Below are 15,938 nucleotides of genomic sequence, written 5' to 3'. Positions count from 1 at the left end.
GCTTTGGTCTGCATTGTCTGAACAAACCTAATCTACACTCAAGTATCAGAGGGGTAGCCGTGTTAGTCTGAATCTGTAAAAAGCAACAGAGGGTCCTGTGGCACCTTTGAGACTAACAGAAGTACTGGGAGCATAAGCTTTCGTGGGTAAGAACCTCACTTCTCCCTTGCATCTGAAGAAGTGAGGTTCTTACCCAGGAAAGCTTATGCTCCCAGTACTTCTGTTAGTCTCAAAGGTGCCACAGGACCCTCTGTTGCTAATCTACACTGTAAACTCTCTTGGGTAGAGACTGGTCTCAATATCTGTGCCTTGCACAGGGCTGAGCACATTGTCACAAATAATCATAACGAAAATGTATGACATAACTTGCAAAAAATCTCATTTCTTCAGTGCACTGAATCTGGTTATTTTATTAAAACAAACTAGATATACCCCCTACTAACCTGGGGGAAAGCACTAGGGCTTTTTTATACCTACATTTGTTTTTATGCTCTGCAGATTAATTACCGGTATATAATGCCCTGCAGAGGGTGAATTACTGTACGAGGAAAATGTTCCTTATAATTAAGTTTGTCATGCTATGTTAAGCCAATTTATTTTATTTAAATCCCTAGAAAATATTGTATTTAATCCTTTTTTAAACTTTCCTTTTTCTACATAGCTCCAATAACAAGCCATCAAAGTACAATCATTTGAATAACCTTCCTCATTTTCCAATATCAAATTAAGCATTAATGCAGGCAAAGGTTATGTATTAGATAAAACCAAGTGGTCTCATTAATGTCAATGGGACTATTCATGTGCTTGAGGCTTAACATACAGTATGCTTTAAGCACTTTGCTGGATCACGCCCAGAGCGCTCAGCACCTTGCAGGATTGAGCTCTAATGTTGTCCAGTAGTCCGCCTGGCCCAATATCCTGCCTCTTACAGTATCAATAGTGAATGCTAAGAGTTTCCTCCAAGTTATGTTTTGTTTATTGGGATGCAGACTTTCATTGTTACAATTGGGTACGATGCATGATCTTGGTCCAAATGATATAGGTATTACCTTAGCAAGTTTTAAATTTAACCTTCTCTTTCACTTGCAGTAATGATACCCTGTTTGGCATTCTCATTATAGTATTTCTTCTGTTTTAGTTTGCTGGCATATTGCTGCTTGTAACGACTTAAGGCTTAACTGTCTGGTTCAAGAGGTTGGTACCAAGTTTTTTGCCCTACCCATAATTTTCAGAACTGGTGATTTAATAAAGAATTGTGATACGCATTGTGGTATTCTTACAATGCTAAATATTGATTCTAGCCTTCTGCTGTAAGTATTATGAAATGTCATCTGTAGAGAAATCCATCAAATGCAACAATTTAATCTCTACAGTACCCACAGAAAAGTATGATTGGAGGTGACTGCGCTTTTTCTGTAGGTCATCAATCTAAATTTATTCTCTGAGGTTGTTGTAAGGCTCAGCTGAGGCATTTTGTGTTTCTTGTTTTAGCTTCTCAAATACTGTTCTGGAAATGGGTTGTGTGAGTTTTTACTTCAAATTCCTTTAAAAACATGTCTCATTTAAGAAGGCCTTTCCAGTCCCACATTTCAGATTGGACAAGGAGTTTAGTGATAATTGTTTTAAGTCTAGGCAGCGTTTTGTGCAATAATTTCTGTATTGTGATTTATAATGGCTTATGATCGGTTTCTACCTAGCCTTATTTTTCCCATAAACATTCATGAAACAGCTCACTACCTAAAAAAATTGCTAGCTTTTCTTTTCAATCTGGGCACAGTTCTATTTTAGGTGAGCCAGTGCATTAGAAGCAAGTGCTTGATCTTGCAGGCAGGGCCGGCTCTAGTGTTTTTGCCGCCCCAAGCAAGAAAAAAAAAAAGCCGCAATCGGCGGCAGTTCTACCGCCGCTTCATTCTACAGCAGCAGTTCGGCGGCAGGTCCTTCGCTCCGAGAGGGAGTGACAGCCCCGCCGCCGAATTGCCGCCAAACGGCCGGACGTGCCGCCCCCCTCTTCATTGTCCGCTCCAGGCACCTGCTTGCTACGCTGCTTGCAGGACAGGCCCCTTACCCATGTCAGTTTAAATCAACTGAGACCATAGGTTCTTTGCTGATCTCAGAGTATTTGAGTGAAGATGTGACTGTAACAAGTTATTTTCATTCCCAAAAGCTCTTGTTTTGCCAATCATCTTTTTGTCATTCTGAACTATCCTCACTCGGCATTGTGAGTGGAGCACTTAGCTGTAACAAATTTGGGATCAATATGCTTAGATTAACATGCCCATGAATCTTTGAGGTTTCTTTGTTTTGGAGTCTTCATTTGTACAGTTGCTGAGTGTGTGTTCTACTCATTCCGTGAAATCTGGAATTTATTTCCTGTTGAGTTTCAGATTCTTCTCTTTGGCATGCTGCAGAACATTTTGAGCCTGTGGTTGAGGTGCTAATCAATTTCACTCCAAATCAGTAAAGTGTCACATACTGTATAAAAATTAGCATGTTAAAATATATACTGTATTTTGTACATATCTATCCAAGAGTACTTTACAAATTAAAATTATCAATGAGACAAAGTGTGTAAAGTAATATATTTTATTGGACCAACTTCTGTTGGTGAGAGAGACGAGCTTTCCAGCTTATACAGAGCTCACCTGTGTAAACTGGAAAGCTCATCTCTCTCACCAACAGAAGTTGGTCCAATAAAAGATATTATCTCACCTGCTTTGTCCCTCTACTCTCCTGGGACCCACACAGCTACAACAGTACTGCATACAACTGATTTCAATAACACTTTAGTAAATATTAGCTATAAAATCAGTTAAAATACGGAGTGCCTATTAAGAACCACCACACAAACTACATGAAAAAAAGAACTTCTAACCTCCACATTAGAAAATGGATGTTTTGAGCATTACCCTAACTACTGACTCAAAATGTTTTATATAAAGATCATGAAGGTACACTTGTTTGCTTTTGCTGTAATCCGGAACCTAAAAATTTACAAGATCTTTTGAATTTTGAGGGCTGAACAAAATAAAATCAGTTCAATTCAACTCTGATTATTGTAGGAACTGGTAATATAGCAAATCACTTTTTCTGCTCAAGCAATATTGAACATATGGAGTTAAATTCTATATTTGTGTACACTAGTGTAATTCATTGACTGAGCAATTTTCATAGTCCATGGTTTGAGGTTCTGTCAGTTGCCATTGTTAATTACTGGGCAGTGTTTACATTTTAGCCAGAGTCTGCTGACTTTCAGGTTGGGTTTTTTTTAATAGTAAGGAAGTTGTTTGTTTGGGATGTCCAGTTTAGGCAGCAGGGTATGTGGCTATTGTTACTCACGGATATTGCCAGTATAATTAGATTTAGACGACTAAACTTTATAACACTCAAAGATTTTTGAGAAACACCAATAATGACTGCTCTTCTTGGAGCAGACAGTCCTGGAACCCACAAAGGGGAGAGGCAATTCATGATGTAGTCCTAAGTGGAGCACAGGATCTAGTCCAAAAGGTGAATACAGCTGAACCACTCAGTAATAATGACCATAATAAAATTAAATTTAACAGCTGGAGAGGAGGGTGAAAACCACCACAGTGGCATTTAACCTCAGAAAGGTGAATTACACAAAAATGAAGACGCTAACTAAATGGAAATTAAAGGGAACACAAGAGTGAAAAGCTTGCAAGCGGCAGGGAAACTTTTTTAAAGCATCATAATAGAGGCTCAAATTAAATGTACACCCCAAATTAAAAACAATAGTAAGAGGACAAAGGCCGCCATGGCTGAACAACAGAGTAAAAGAAGCCATTAGCAGCAAAAAGGCATCCTTTAAAAATTGGAAGGCAAATCCTACTGAGGAAAATAGAAAGGAGCATAAACTCTGACAAGTCAAGTATAATTATACAGGCCACAAAATAATTTGAAGAGCAAAAGTCTCAAAAACTAACAGCAAATTTTTGTTAAGTACATCAGAAGCAGAAAGCCTGCCAAACAATCACTGGGGCCAATGGATGATCAAAGTACTAAAGGAGCACTCAAGGAAGACAAGGCCATTGCAGAGAAGCTAAACAAATTCTTTGCATCGGTCGTCACTGCAGACGATGGGAGGAGGATTCCCACACCTGAGTCATTCTTTTTAGGTGACGAATCTGAGGAATTGTCCCAGATTTAGGTGTCAACAGAGGAGGTTTCGGAACAAACTGATAAATTTATCAGCAAGTTAAAGAAGTATGGATTGGCTGAATGGACTATAAGGTGAATAGAAAGCTGGCTAGATGGTCGAGCTCAACAGGTAGTGATAAACGGCTCAATGTCTAGTTGGCAGCCAGTATCAAGCAGAGTGTCCCAGGGGTTGGTCCTGGGGCCGGTTTTGTTCAACATCTTCATTAATGATCTGGATGATGGGATGGATTGCACCCTCAGCAAGTTCGCGGATGACACTAACCTGGGGGGAGAGGTAGATATGCTGGAGGGTAGGGTTAGGGTCCAGAGTGACCTAGACAAATTAGAGGATTGGGCCAAAAGAAATCTGATGAGGTTCAATAAGGACAAGTGCAGAGTCCTGTACTTAGGATGGAAGAATCCCATGCACTACTACAGGCTGGGGACCGACTGGCTAAGCAGCAGTTCTGCAGAAAAGGACCTGGGGATTACAGTGGATGAGAAACTAGATATGAGTCAGCAGTGTGCCCTTGTTGCCAAGAAGGCTAATGGCATATTGGGCTGTATTAATAGGAGCATTGCCAGCAGATCGAGGGAAGTGATTATTCCCCTCTATTCGGCACTGGTGAGGCCACATCTGGAGTATTGCGTCCAGTTTTGGGTCTCCCACTACAGAAAGGATGTGGACAAATTGGAGAGAGTCCAGCAGAGGGCAAAGAAAATGATTAGGGGGCTGGGGCACATGATTTGAGGAGAAGCTGAGGGAACTGGGCTTATTTAGTCTGCAGAAAAGAAGAGTGGGGGGGGGGGAATTTGATTGCAGCCTTCAAACTACCTGAAGGGGGGTTCCAAAGAGGATGGAGCTCGGCTGTTCTCAGTGGTGGCAGATAACAGAACAAGGAGCAATGGTCTTAAATTGCAGTGGGGGAGGTCTAGGTTGGATATTAGGAAAAACTATTTCACTAGGAGGGTGGTGAAGCACTGGAATGGATTACCGAGGGAGGTGGTGGAATCTCCATCCTTAGAGGTTTTTAAGGCCCGGCTTGACAAAGCCCTGGCTGGGATGATTTAGTTGGGGTTGGTCTTGCTTTGAGCAAGGGGTTGGACTAGATGACCTCCTGAGGTCCCTTCCAACCCTGATATTCTATGATTCTATTAACTAAACAGTAATAAGTCACCAGGACTAGATGGTATTTGCACAAATATGAAATTGCAGAACTACTAACTGTGGCATGTAACCTATCACCTAAATCAGCTTCTGTACCAGTTGACTGAAGGATAGCTAATGTGATGCCAATTTAAAAAAAAACTCCAGAGGTCAACCTGGCAATTGCAGACTGGTAAGCCTAACTTCAGTATCAGACAAATTGATTTAAACTATAGTAAAGAACGGAATGATTGACACATAGATGAACACAGTTTGTTGGGGGAAGAGTCAACACAGCTCTTGTAAAGAGAAATCATGCCTTACCAATTTATTGGAATTCGTTGAGGGGGTCAACAAGCATGTGGACAAGGATGATCCAGTGGATATAGTGCACTTGGATTTTCAGAAAGCCTTTGACAAGGTCCCTAACCAAAGGCTATTAAAGGAAACTGTCATGGGATGAAAGGGAAGGTCTTCTCATGGATTGGTAACTGGTTAAATGATAGGAAACAAAGGGTGGGAATAAATGGTCAGTTTTCAGAATGGAGAGAAGTAAATAGGGGTGTCCTCCAGAGATTTGTACTGAGACTTGTGGTGTCCAACATATTCATAACTGATCTAGAAAAAGGGGTATACAGTGAGGTGGCAAAGTTTGCAGACAATATAAAATTACTGAAGAGAGTTAAGTCCTAACTGACTGCAAAGAGTTACAAAGGGATCTCACAAAACTGAGTAACTGGGCAACAAAATGGCTGATGACATTCAATGTCAATAAATGCAAAGTAATGCATATTGGAAAACATAATCCCAACTATACATACAAAATGATGGGTCTAAATTAGCTATTACCACTCAAGGAAGAGATCTTGGAGCCATTGTGGATCACTCTGAGAACATCTGCTCAATGTGCAGTAGCAGTCAATAAAACTAACAGAATGTTAGGAACAATTAGGAAAGGGACAGATAATAAATAAATCCATGGTACGCCCACCTGACATGGGAGGCTGAGGTTCAAGTCTATGGTCTGAATCAGACAGAGACAGAATCAGGAGCTCCCACATCCCATGTGAGTACCCTAACCCCTGGGCAATTAGCTGCAGTATTCCGGTGTGGGTGGGTCTCACTTGTTCTGATCAGAAATTTCAGCCTGGACCTGGGAAACCAGGTCTGGCAGAAATAGCAAGGTCTCCCAACTACAGTTCAATAACCTAACAATCCAACTTCACTCCCCCAGGGCTTTGCTGGTGAGCCCTTCTTGTCCTAACACTGGCTTCCAGCTAATAGGTTCAGTCCTATGCCTATTAGGTGACTAATAAATTTAGGCAAAACTTAGTGTTGAGCATGCAAATTACAATACAGAGTGTATCATTTCAACACTGAAGGCATAAACTCACTGAGATGCACTCTTCCGCTCAGACTGGGCACTCTCCAAAACCCTAATTCATTTTTAAGCTTATTCCTGCTCAGTTATTATTAGGGTAGAGGGTTTGACCAGCTTCATGGCCTCTAATCTTTAAATAGGATTCCAACATTGTTTGGTCTGTCCACATTGGATGGCTGAGCTGTATTAGAAATTGGTTTAGCTCTAGTAATTGAATTGTCTAGTTAGAATGACCTCACACTTGGTAAGGCAACTCACATCTTTTCATGTATTTATATCTGCTCCTGTATTTTCCACTCCATGCGTCTGATGAAGTGGGTTCTAACCCATGAAAGCTTATGCCCAAATAAATGTGTTAGGATCGGCGGGTAGAAATCGATCTCTCAGGGATCGAATGATCGCGTCTCGTCAGGACGCGACATCGATCCCCGAATTGACGCGCATAGTCCACCAGCGCAGGTAGGAGTAAGCGCCGTCAACGGGGGAGCCACGGCGGTCGATTTGCCACCGTCCTCGCAGTGGGGTAAGTCGGCTCGGATACATCGAATTCAGCTACGCTATTCGCGTAGCTGAATTTGCGTATCTTAAATCGATCCCCCCCAGTGTAGATCTAGCCTCAGTCTCTAAGGTGCCAAAAGGACTCCTTGTTGTTTTTGTTGATACAGACTAACATGGCTACCATGCTGAAATATGTTTATATAGTTTCCAAACTTGGTTTGTGGCTTAACATGGAATGAAGCATCAGTATAGTGGGCATATTTTCCAAGATAGACTGTTTTTAAAAAACAATTGCATTTACACATCTTTCCAGAAATCATTACCTATAACAGGTCAGGAAAGGCATATGAATTATAACATTTTGGGTGTTGGAAACTTCATTGCTGTCTGCTGTTAAGCAGGACTTCAGTTTCTTGGAGACATTATACTTTTGTCTACCTAGAAAATTCAAAGCATGGCTTACATAACCTTTTACTTAATTATGGGATTTAAGTATAGTATTTTACAGTGTAATGAAATCAAAAAAAATTTGTGTCTGAGTTACTGTTATATTAAGCAAGAAGTCCGTTGAGCACTGAAAAAAAATGTAACTATTCAAAACCCCAGAGTGCAGTTATATAATGTGATGCCTTGTTTGGTGCTTAAATACCACAGTGACAGGTGTCTTAAAATAGCCAATAAACCAGATAACTCAAAAGATATATAAACACATAAAAGAAGTGAAATTGCAAGAAACCAAGCACCTAGTGTTATAAAATCTGACACCTGTCAAACAGGGCTTGAGTCTTTAAGATCGTCTAACACTAACCTGAACTGCTCAGTTTATGTTTAGCAGAATCTAAATAATTTCCCCTTAATGCAGGCACCCTCTATAATTTTAACCCTTCAATTATATTGTAATTAGCTCAGCCTCTTGCAGTCTCTGTGGAAAGCGGATTATGAATTAAACGGACTGGTATTGCCACTTCTTTCCTTTCATCTCAGCACAAGCACGTTTCTGCTGCCTCCTTGTAGCTGAGGATGTCCACCGGCTGGTTTAAAATAAACAAGAGTAAAAAATCCAGCCCACTTGGCCTGGACGCTCCATCTTTGTTTTCACTTGCTGAATTCCTCAGCTCTTTGGGCAGATTAAGTCGGCCCTCGGTATGGAGAGCTGCTCGCTGCATTCATACCAGACCCTGTTTACCAATCTGAGTGAGGGTGAGCTTTGCACTGGCCTCGCCTGGCCCGATGTCATGCTCCTGCCCTGAGGCAGCAGAAATGCCCCCAAGACGTGGCATAGGCGAGAACCATCACAACCCTCCCCCAGCGAGAAGCCAGAGCCCCTCCGTGCAATCGCTCAGGTCCAGGGATGTCCCCCCGCCACGTGCCCATCCTCCCTCCGAGCTCCCCGGCATCTGTCCTTGCAGCATCCGGAGCTTGCAGGTGGAGCGAGGGCCAAGCGGGAGCCAGCCTCCCCGAGCGGGGCATAGGGAGCGGCCCGGCCCAGCCCCACGGAATTCCTCCCCCGATGCCTTTGCTGGGGACTGGCGGAGCGGAGCGGAGCGCGCTACTGCCGCGGTCACAGGGACATGCAGCCGCAGCCGCACCGCCCGGGGTTGTTACCTGCGGGACCCGGAGCTGCCTGGCGGCGGGGGCCGGGACTCCGTGCTCAGGCGGCGGGCTGCCTCCCGCGGCGAGAGGAGCAGATCCCCGGTGTCTGCGTCCCTCTAGCCCGGTGCGCGCCGCGCTCATGCGCCCCTAGAGCCCCGGAGCTGCACGCACCGCCTCCATCCCTGCCCTGGCTCCGGGGGGGTGGGCTGGGAAGCTGGCTTCCCCCAGTCCCTTTGTGTGGCTGCGCGGGTTAAAGGAGAACACAAGCCGCAGCGGGGGAGAAGGGGGGCGCCAGCCCCGCCCAGATGTGCGGCCTCAGGGCATGCCCCGGGGTTCCTGTAGGAAATGGTGCCAGCCCACAGCGCCATCCGGCGGGCACAGAACCCGCCGCCTCCCTTCCCCAGGGAAACAGGGCAGAGCTAAGAACCTGGGTCTGTGAGTGAACTACCCGGCTTTCACCTCTTGGAGCCATGGGTGAATGTAGGCCACTAACAATGCAGGCTTTCAGTCTGTTCAGTGTTCAGATATAAGGGATCCCTTCAGCATGGAGTCCCTGGGGGTACAATGGGATTATAATAATGTTTACATTTCTCTCTGGTTTTCCCTTGGAATTGTTGTTTGGTGGTTCAAAACTTCCCAAAACATTCAGCTTTCTGCAGGAAATTTTCCAGGCCTAGGCTCTTTCTGAAGGTGACTGTGGAAAACATGAATGGAGACAATATGCACTTTTCTCATTAGAAAATTTTGACTTAAAATTATTTTTGTTGTGGTTACACTTTAGAAGGCAATGGGTGTGGGAGGGGGTGAGCCCAGGGTCAGAGCCCAAAGCCCCATGGCCGGAGCCTGCCACCCACCACCCCAGGGCTGAAGCCAGAAGTCTGAGCCCTACTGCCCCTGGAAAGGTGGGGAACTCACACTGGCTGCCTGCTCCTCTGGGTTTGGAGAGTCACCATGTTAGAGAAGCCTCCAGGGCTGTTCTTATTTAAATTGGGAACTGCATCAACTCATAAGCCTGCCCAGAATCCTGGAGCTGGAAATGTGACAAAGCCTTGTTTGGTCCTTTCATCCCCAGCTGCAAAATCTAGTCTCACTCCTTCCAAAATTTAGTCTGAGTTCAGGGGAATGATTTTCTGTTGAGGTAATACAGAAAGGCTAGCTATTTGCTCCTTTGAAATATTCAAGATACCTGTATATTTATGGCAGTGTTCTAGGTGTGAAGGACTCTGCCATTATACTTGTTTTCCTCTTTACATAGTTTTACTATTGAAACCATTTAAAAATACCATGGGCAAAATCCTGCTTGCCTTATCCACACAAAGTGACCCAATAAAGTTAATGGGACTACTGGTGAGAGAAAAGCAAGCAAGATTTTGGCCCTGATATTAGTTTTTAAAGAGATTTGGGAACAATTATCCAATTTGAATTTCTTGCAACACTGGGTGGCTTGCACTTTTTCTACCCTTGTTTTTGTATATTTGTTTTAAAGACTTCATAATTTTCTATAGCTATCAGTCATTCATCTCTGGGTAATATCTGGCATCATTTTAAAGTGGCTCTTGTTAATGTATATTGTTCACGTCTGGGTAGATGTAAAATAAGCCACGAGTCAACAAGATTCACAGACTTAGAACGTTTTATGTGGTCAGCACACTTTCGCAATAAAATAGCCCAACAACTTAAAGAATTTGAAGGGACAAAAGATCATTCCATTAATTAGTTCTGGTTTTATTAAAATAAATAAGTCTGACATTGTTTCTGTGAGCCCCTCACTCAGAAGAACAGTCTATTTCTGTACATAAAGAGGGAATCTCCACCATATGAGCTGAGCTGGTTTCCCTTTTATAGGCCATTTAGTCTTCCATAAATATCCTTCTTCATCCGAGAGTAAATAGTGGGTTTTCCTTTTACCAAAAAGAAATGATAGCTTTCTGGAAAGTGCTCCAGTCCTCCATAGTCCCCCAAATGGGGAGGGAAATTAAGAATTTCAGTTTCTGGGAGGAAACCTCCCTATAAAACCAAACCAGTCAAAGGCCTTGTGCCACATCCTCAATTGGGTTGGTTCTGTTATAAAGACTAATGTGATTTAAAGCAGTGGTGGCCAATCTTACAGCCTGAAAAGGTTAAAGAGTATCAGGGGCCAGCCTGCAGTAAAGCCAGCCTCCTGACAACCCAATAAGTGCAGCTGGCCCTGATAGAAGCAATCTAATTTATTGCACCGTCTGATTGGCTGCAGGAGTCTGCAGCCTGATACTTAAACTCAGTAGCAGCTACAGCCTAGTGCAGGGGCTGGCAACTTTTCAGAAGTGCTGTGCCTGCATTGAATCACTCTAATTTAAGGTTTTGTATGCCAGTAATACATTTTAATGTTTTTAGAAGGTCTCTTTCTGTAAGTCTATAATATATAATTAAACTATTGTTGTATGTAAAGTAATGTTTTTTTAATGTTTAAGAAGCTTCATTTAAAATTAAATTTAAATGCAGAATCCCCCTGACCAGGACCCAGACAGTGTGAGTACCACTGAAGCCTTTGGCATATGTGCTAGTAGGTTGCCTACTCCTTGTCTAGTGACTACTTAATGTATTCAAAACTACAGCTGTGTTTGGTCTTTTCCCTATGCTACTGTCTCTAGCCCGCAGTGCCTTCCTGATGTCTGGCTCAGAGTGTGGCTCTACTTTCTGACTGTGACTGCAGGTAACCCTTTGGCTTAGGCTTGTGTTTCTGTCTCGGACCCCCAGCTATGCCTCCTGTGAGTCAGGCTAACCCTTCAGATTAGGCTTTGGTCTCTAAGGCTAGGTCTATGCTATGGGGGGTTGACCTAAGATACGCAACTCCAGCTATGTGAATAGCGTAGCTGAAGCTGCGTATTTTAGGTCAGCTTACCTGGCTGTGAGGAGGGCGGTGAGTCGACCGCTGCCGTCGACTCCGCTTCCACCTCTTGCTGTGGTGGATTTCCGGAGTTGATGGCAGAGCGATCAGGGATCGATTTTTATCGCGTCTTCACTAGATTGTGATTGCTACCCGCCGATCCGGCGGGTAGTGAAGACATGCCCTATCTCCTGACTATAACTTCTAGTTTCAGAGGGGTAGCCATGTTAGTCTGAATCTGTAAAAAGCAACAGAGGATCCTATGGCACCTTTAAGACTAACAGATGGACAAATACATTTATATTCAGTGTGTTAGTCTTAAAGGTGCCACAGGACCCTCTGTTGCTTTTTAATTTTTAGTTGTGCTCCTGAACCAGTTCTAACTAGCAGCCTAAATTCTTGCACCAACCATTAGGCAAGACTGCCCATAACTTGGCCACTGACAAAGCACTAAAATCTGCCTTTGCTGATTACATTGTGTGTGTGCCCTTTTTGCTCCTCTTACAAGATACAAAGACTCTTCTGGAAATGTGCTGAGGAGTCCTTGGTGGATATACAACCACCATAGCTGACCCCTACATCTCTAGGGCTTCTGATACAGGGGGCATATTGGAGGGGGGCATAAATAAAACAGCTAGAGTGTAATGCTTCCAGTTCTCCTTGACTAGTGTATGCTATGAAGGGAATGGTCGCTATCTGGCTCATGTCAGAGCAGTCTGGAGGCAGCTCTAAGTTGGCCTGGGACAGAGAACGGGGGAGCTGTAAATGGTGGTTAGTTCTCCAGTTATCCTCTGCTGGGTTACCCTGAAGCGCTGTGCGGAAGAGAATGAGGAGTCTTTTGCTAGGAGGTCCTCTAGGTTCAGCACCCATCCATCAGCTCCGCAAGGAACCAGGCAATGGTTTAACCAGACTAGAGCTACTCTCCTCCCTGCCTTGCAATGCCCCAGGTGGCCAGTAGGGCGCTACTGAGCTCCTGGAAAGAACTGAGAGCAGCAGCCGAGAGCTCCTAACTCTGCTGCCGGAGACGGCAGACCCTGCTGGGGCTGATTTAAACACTTTAGGGTTAAAAATCACAAGGTGCAGCTATGGGAGGCCAATTCCAGTTCACAACCGAATACCGGTTTTCTACAGTCAAAAGTTATCCCATCATTGCATAGGTTGGACACCACTGAATAAAGTCTTTACATGGAGTGTCTGACACTCTCTTGGTTGGGTAGCAATTAGTAACCAAAAATCAAACACGTCTATGGTAGTGTGTTCGCTATCTCTAAGTTTGATCATCCCTTTCATTCCTTACGAAGCCATCCTCTGTCAAAGAACCCACCCTCATGCTTGTATGTAAGTACAATCGTTTACTAAATATGTCAAAATTCTTAAATAGTTTGAAACATACCTCTAAGACTACTGCATTTGTCAACTCTGTTCTAGGTAAATGTTTAAATGTGTTGGGTTTGCATTTGCTGTTAACTAGGGTAGAACTAAAATAACTTTGTTCTTACTGATAAGGTTAGGGATGCCTTTCCCACTCCTCAAATAAAAGCCCCCAACGGGACTTCCTGGTTACATCCATCCCCTTTAAGACTTCAGAAATAGATTGATTGACTCGCAACAGAACAGTAATTAGGAAATGTGTTCTGTGCCTGTTAGATAGTTTGCACGTTTTCCCCTTGCAGACGAGAAATGTCTCTAGGCAATGAGACTCCCCTCGATTAGATGCCGCTCAGAGAACTAGTGTTACTAGGGAGGACAGGACAGAGCTGTTCCCTTTGTGGAAACCGGATGTATTTCTAATGATAGGCGTCACCATTGGCACGTGTTACAATAATGCTAGTAGCTGTAGTAATAAGAGGCTTGTGCATACTATTCTGTTAATTTGAAGTTCTGCTAAAACAGTACCAGATTAACATCCCTTGATACTGACACCTGCAGGGCATGGAGAGAACGTGCGCCGTGCCGGACTCCTGCCTTCACCTCAGCAGGATTCACGAACGAGGTGTTCCCCAGTCCCGACTCTGGTGAAAAGAGAGGTGGTGATAATGCTGCTGCCCCCCCTAAACTCAGTAACCCATGGTTAGAGCATCACCTGGCATGTGGGAGACCCAGGTTCAAATTCTCTCTCTGCTTAATGTGGAGCAGTGATTTGGACCCAGGTCTCCTATAGTCCATGAGAATGACCGCTATAATGTATTCTAGGGTGGGTTTCTCTCGTTCCTTCCTGTTGGAACCGTTCCGCGGTGTATACATTAAATATTCGTTGGAGAAGGGAGGGGGAGCTGGTGAAAGAATGTAAACACTTTCCCTCTGCTAGAAATGTCATTTGACAAAAGCTGCTGAGTTCCTGTTAGCTGTTAATTATTTTTGGTCACCATCTGTTTGACTTGAAGTATCTATAGTCAGAGTCCTGGGTAAAAGGCTGCCTATACTAGATTTAAACTTCTGGGTCTTCCAATGATGGACAAATACATTTATATTCAGTGTGTTGTTTTATATTCAAATCACAGATAAAGCCACGAAAATTTATCATTTTCCATACAGTAAGATCAGAAAGGGGGAAGTTCTTGCTTCTGTTACAGCCTCCCTGTTCTAGTATTCAGACTCTGTTTGGAGGGGTGATACATTTGCCTGAAGAGACAGGAAAATGTTTTCTGTCAAATAAATACTGCTAGAAAAGCAATAATTAGAGAGATAAAGGAGAAGGCTTTATTATCGGAGATGTTGACAAAGCTATTAAAGGTGCTATTGCTGTATTCAGAATGTCTAATTTCTATTCTCAAGGAAAAGCCGTTCTTTTCCCAAGCTCACAGAGATCCCTGGAGAAGGAAAATATTTGTATGAAGCAGGTTATTCCAGTTGCTGGGGGAATGTTGTTACTCAGAATTAAAATTGATTATTCAGCTAATATTTGCCGCTCATATTTACTCCAAAAACTAATAGCTTAATTTGGATTGAAAGGAATCTCTGTTGTGCCTAGGTCAGAAATAGAAGTAACAGAAAAATACTTGGATCCCCATCAGGATGGGGTGAAAATACTGATATTTAACTCCAAGCAGATTAAAATAGCCACTTTATTTCCCATTCTGAATATTCAACAAAAAGCAGCTATTAATTATAATTAAAAATTAATTTGTCAGTAACTGATTTAGAAAATATTTGCTGAAAATTAGATATTGAAATTATTCATCCAATCAAGTGTTACTAATCTTAGTATTTGAATCGGGCTCTTGGTAATATAATATTTCTGACAAACAGTATCTATATTCATCAAAAGTGAGATGGAAAATAGCTAAGCTACATTGTGATAGCTTGTAATTGATTTAGGCCCAGTTGTTTCTGATCTCAGATCTTTTCATCCTTGAGGAAGGTAGTGAAGGTGTTTTGAAACCATTTGAAGCTGCTTGGGAGTTCTTTTCTGCACACTTCAGTCTTACCTCCTGAACAGTCACTTTTCCACTTGAGCCATAAGCAGGAGCCTCTAACGCCTGATGTGCTGAACTTTGCCTTGTAAAAAAATTTAAATGTTGGCTGAGAGGATTCGCTTGTTCAGATTCCTTTCTTGTGTAAGAGCCCAGCCATCTTATTTTGTTCCCTGTAAAGTCCCTTGTGCTGAGGGCAGGACTAGTTTTCAGTGGATGACTCATTGCACTCTGCTAGCGGGTTGTTACAGCGATATGAGATGAGGTAGGTAATAATTCATTTTGGTTAAAGATGTTCAGAGCTAGACTTTGACTGGAGCCGCTTTGAAACCTAAAGACAGATTTGGATGCCGGTGTCGCGAGTTAGCGCCCTGCCTACAATAAGAGCAGGAAAGGCTACACTGTGTCCCTGGCGCTTAGCCTGATGTTTGCCGTGTTTTGTACAATGTGTAATTGCAAAAAACATCGCCCCTTGGTGTGGGTTTCGCCGCCAGATTGGATTGTACTTTTCGTCTCTGGCAGTGCCTATTCCTCCATCCCAACCAGAATGGATTCACACCCCACAGACTAAATCCCCGAGAATCAACCCAGCCAATGGGGGGTCAGAAATTCTTCTCTGCCCCTACCCCACGTTACTGCCCCCGCGTCTCCCTGTGAGAACCAGCGTGGGGGAAGCCCCGGCTCAACCCTACCCGGATTCTCTGCTGCTGGCGCTCTCTTCCCTGGTCCTGGCTTCATGAATCTGGACTTGCCTCCTCCGCAGGGGACCAGACAGCAGGAGCTGCGCTCGCTGATAGGTGCAGAGGCTTGGGGGGTGGGGGGGGGCGACAGCCCGTCCCCGCCCCCCAACGTTCACAGCTCAGCCACTTCCCTGCGGGCTCC

At 43.6% G+C, this 15,938-nt stretch overlaps 1 protein-coding gene across 10 annotated transcripts in view; it reads right to left on the bottom strand.

The window, feature by feature from the left end:
- MPP3 (MAGUK p55 scaffold protein 3) overlaps window positions 1-15,845 on the bottom strand; it is an 84,771-nt gene extending 68,926 nt beyond the window's left edge. For 4 of the 10 annotated variants that reach the window (XM_065577420.1, XM_065577423.1, XM_065577422.1 and 1 more), the window contains exon 1: window positions 8,790-9,056. The gene's annotated coding sequence lies outside the window, so the exon portion shown is untranslated. Of the gene's footprint in view, window positions 1-8,789; window positions 9,058-13,564; window positions 13,656-15,071; window positions 15,388-15,748 lie in introns of those variants that run through there. The other 6 variants (XR_006172949.2, XR_006172950.2, XM_065577421.1 and 3 more) reach the window with 5 other exon arrangements.
- Window positions 15,846-15,938: the final 93 nt, after the last annotated feature.

Source organism: Chrysemys picta, chromosome 24 (genome assembly GCF_011386835.1).
Source record: "Chrysemys picta bellii isolate R12L10 chromosome 24, ASM1138683v2, whole genome shotgun sequence".
In the NCBI taxonomy this organism is placed as follows: Eukaryota; Metazoa; Chordata; order Testudines; family Emydidae; genus Chrysemys; species Chrysemys picta.
Note: the sequence above shows the minus strand (reverse complement) of the source record. Positions and strands in the feature narration are given on the sequence as shown.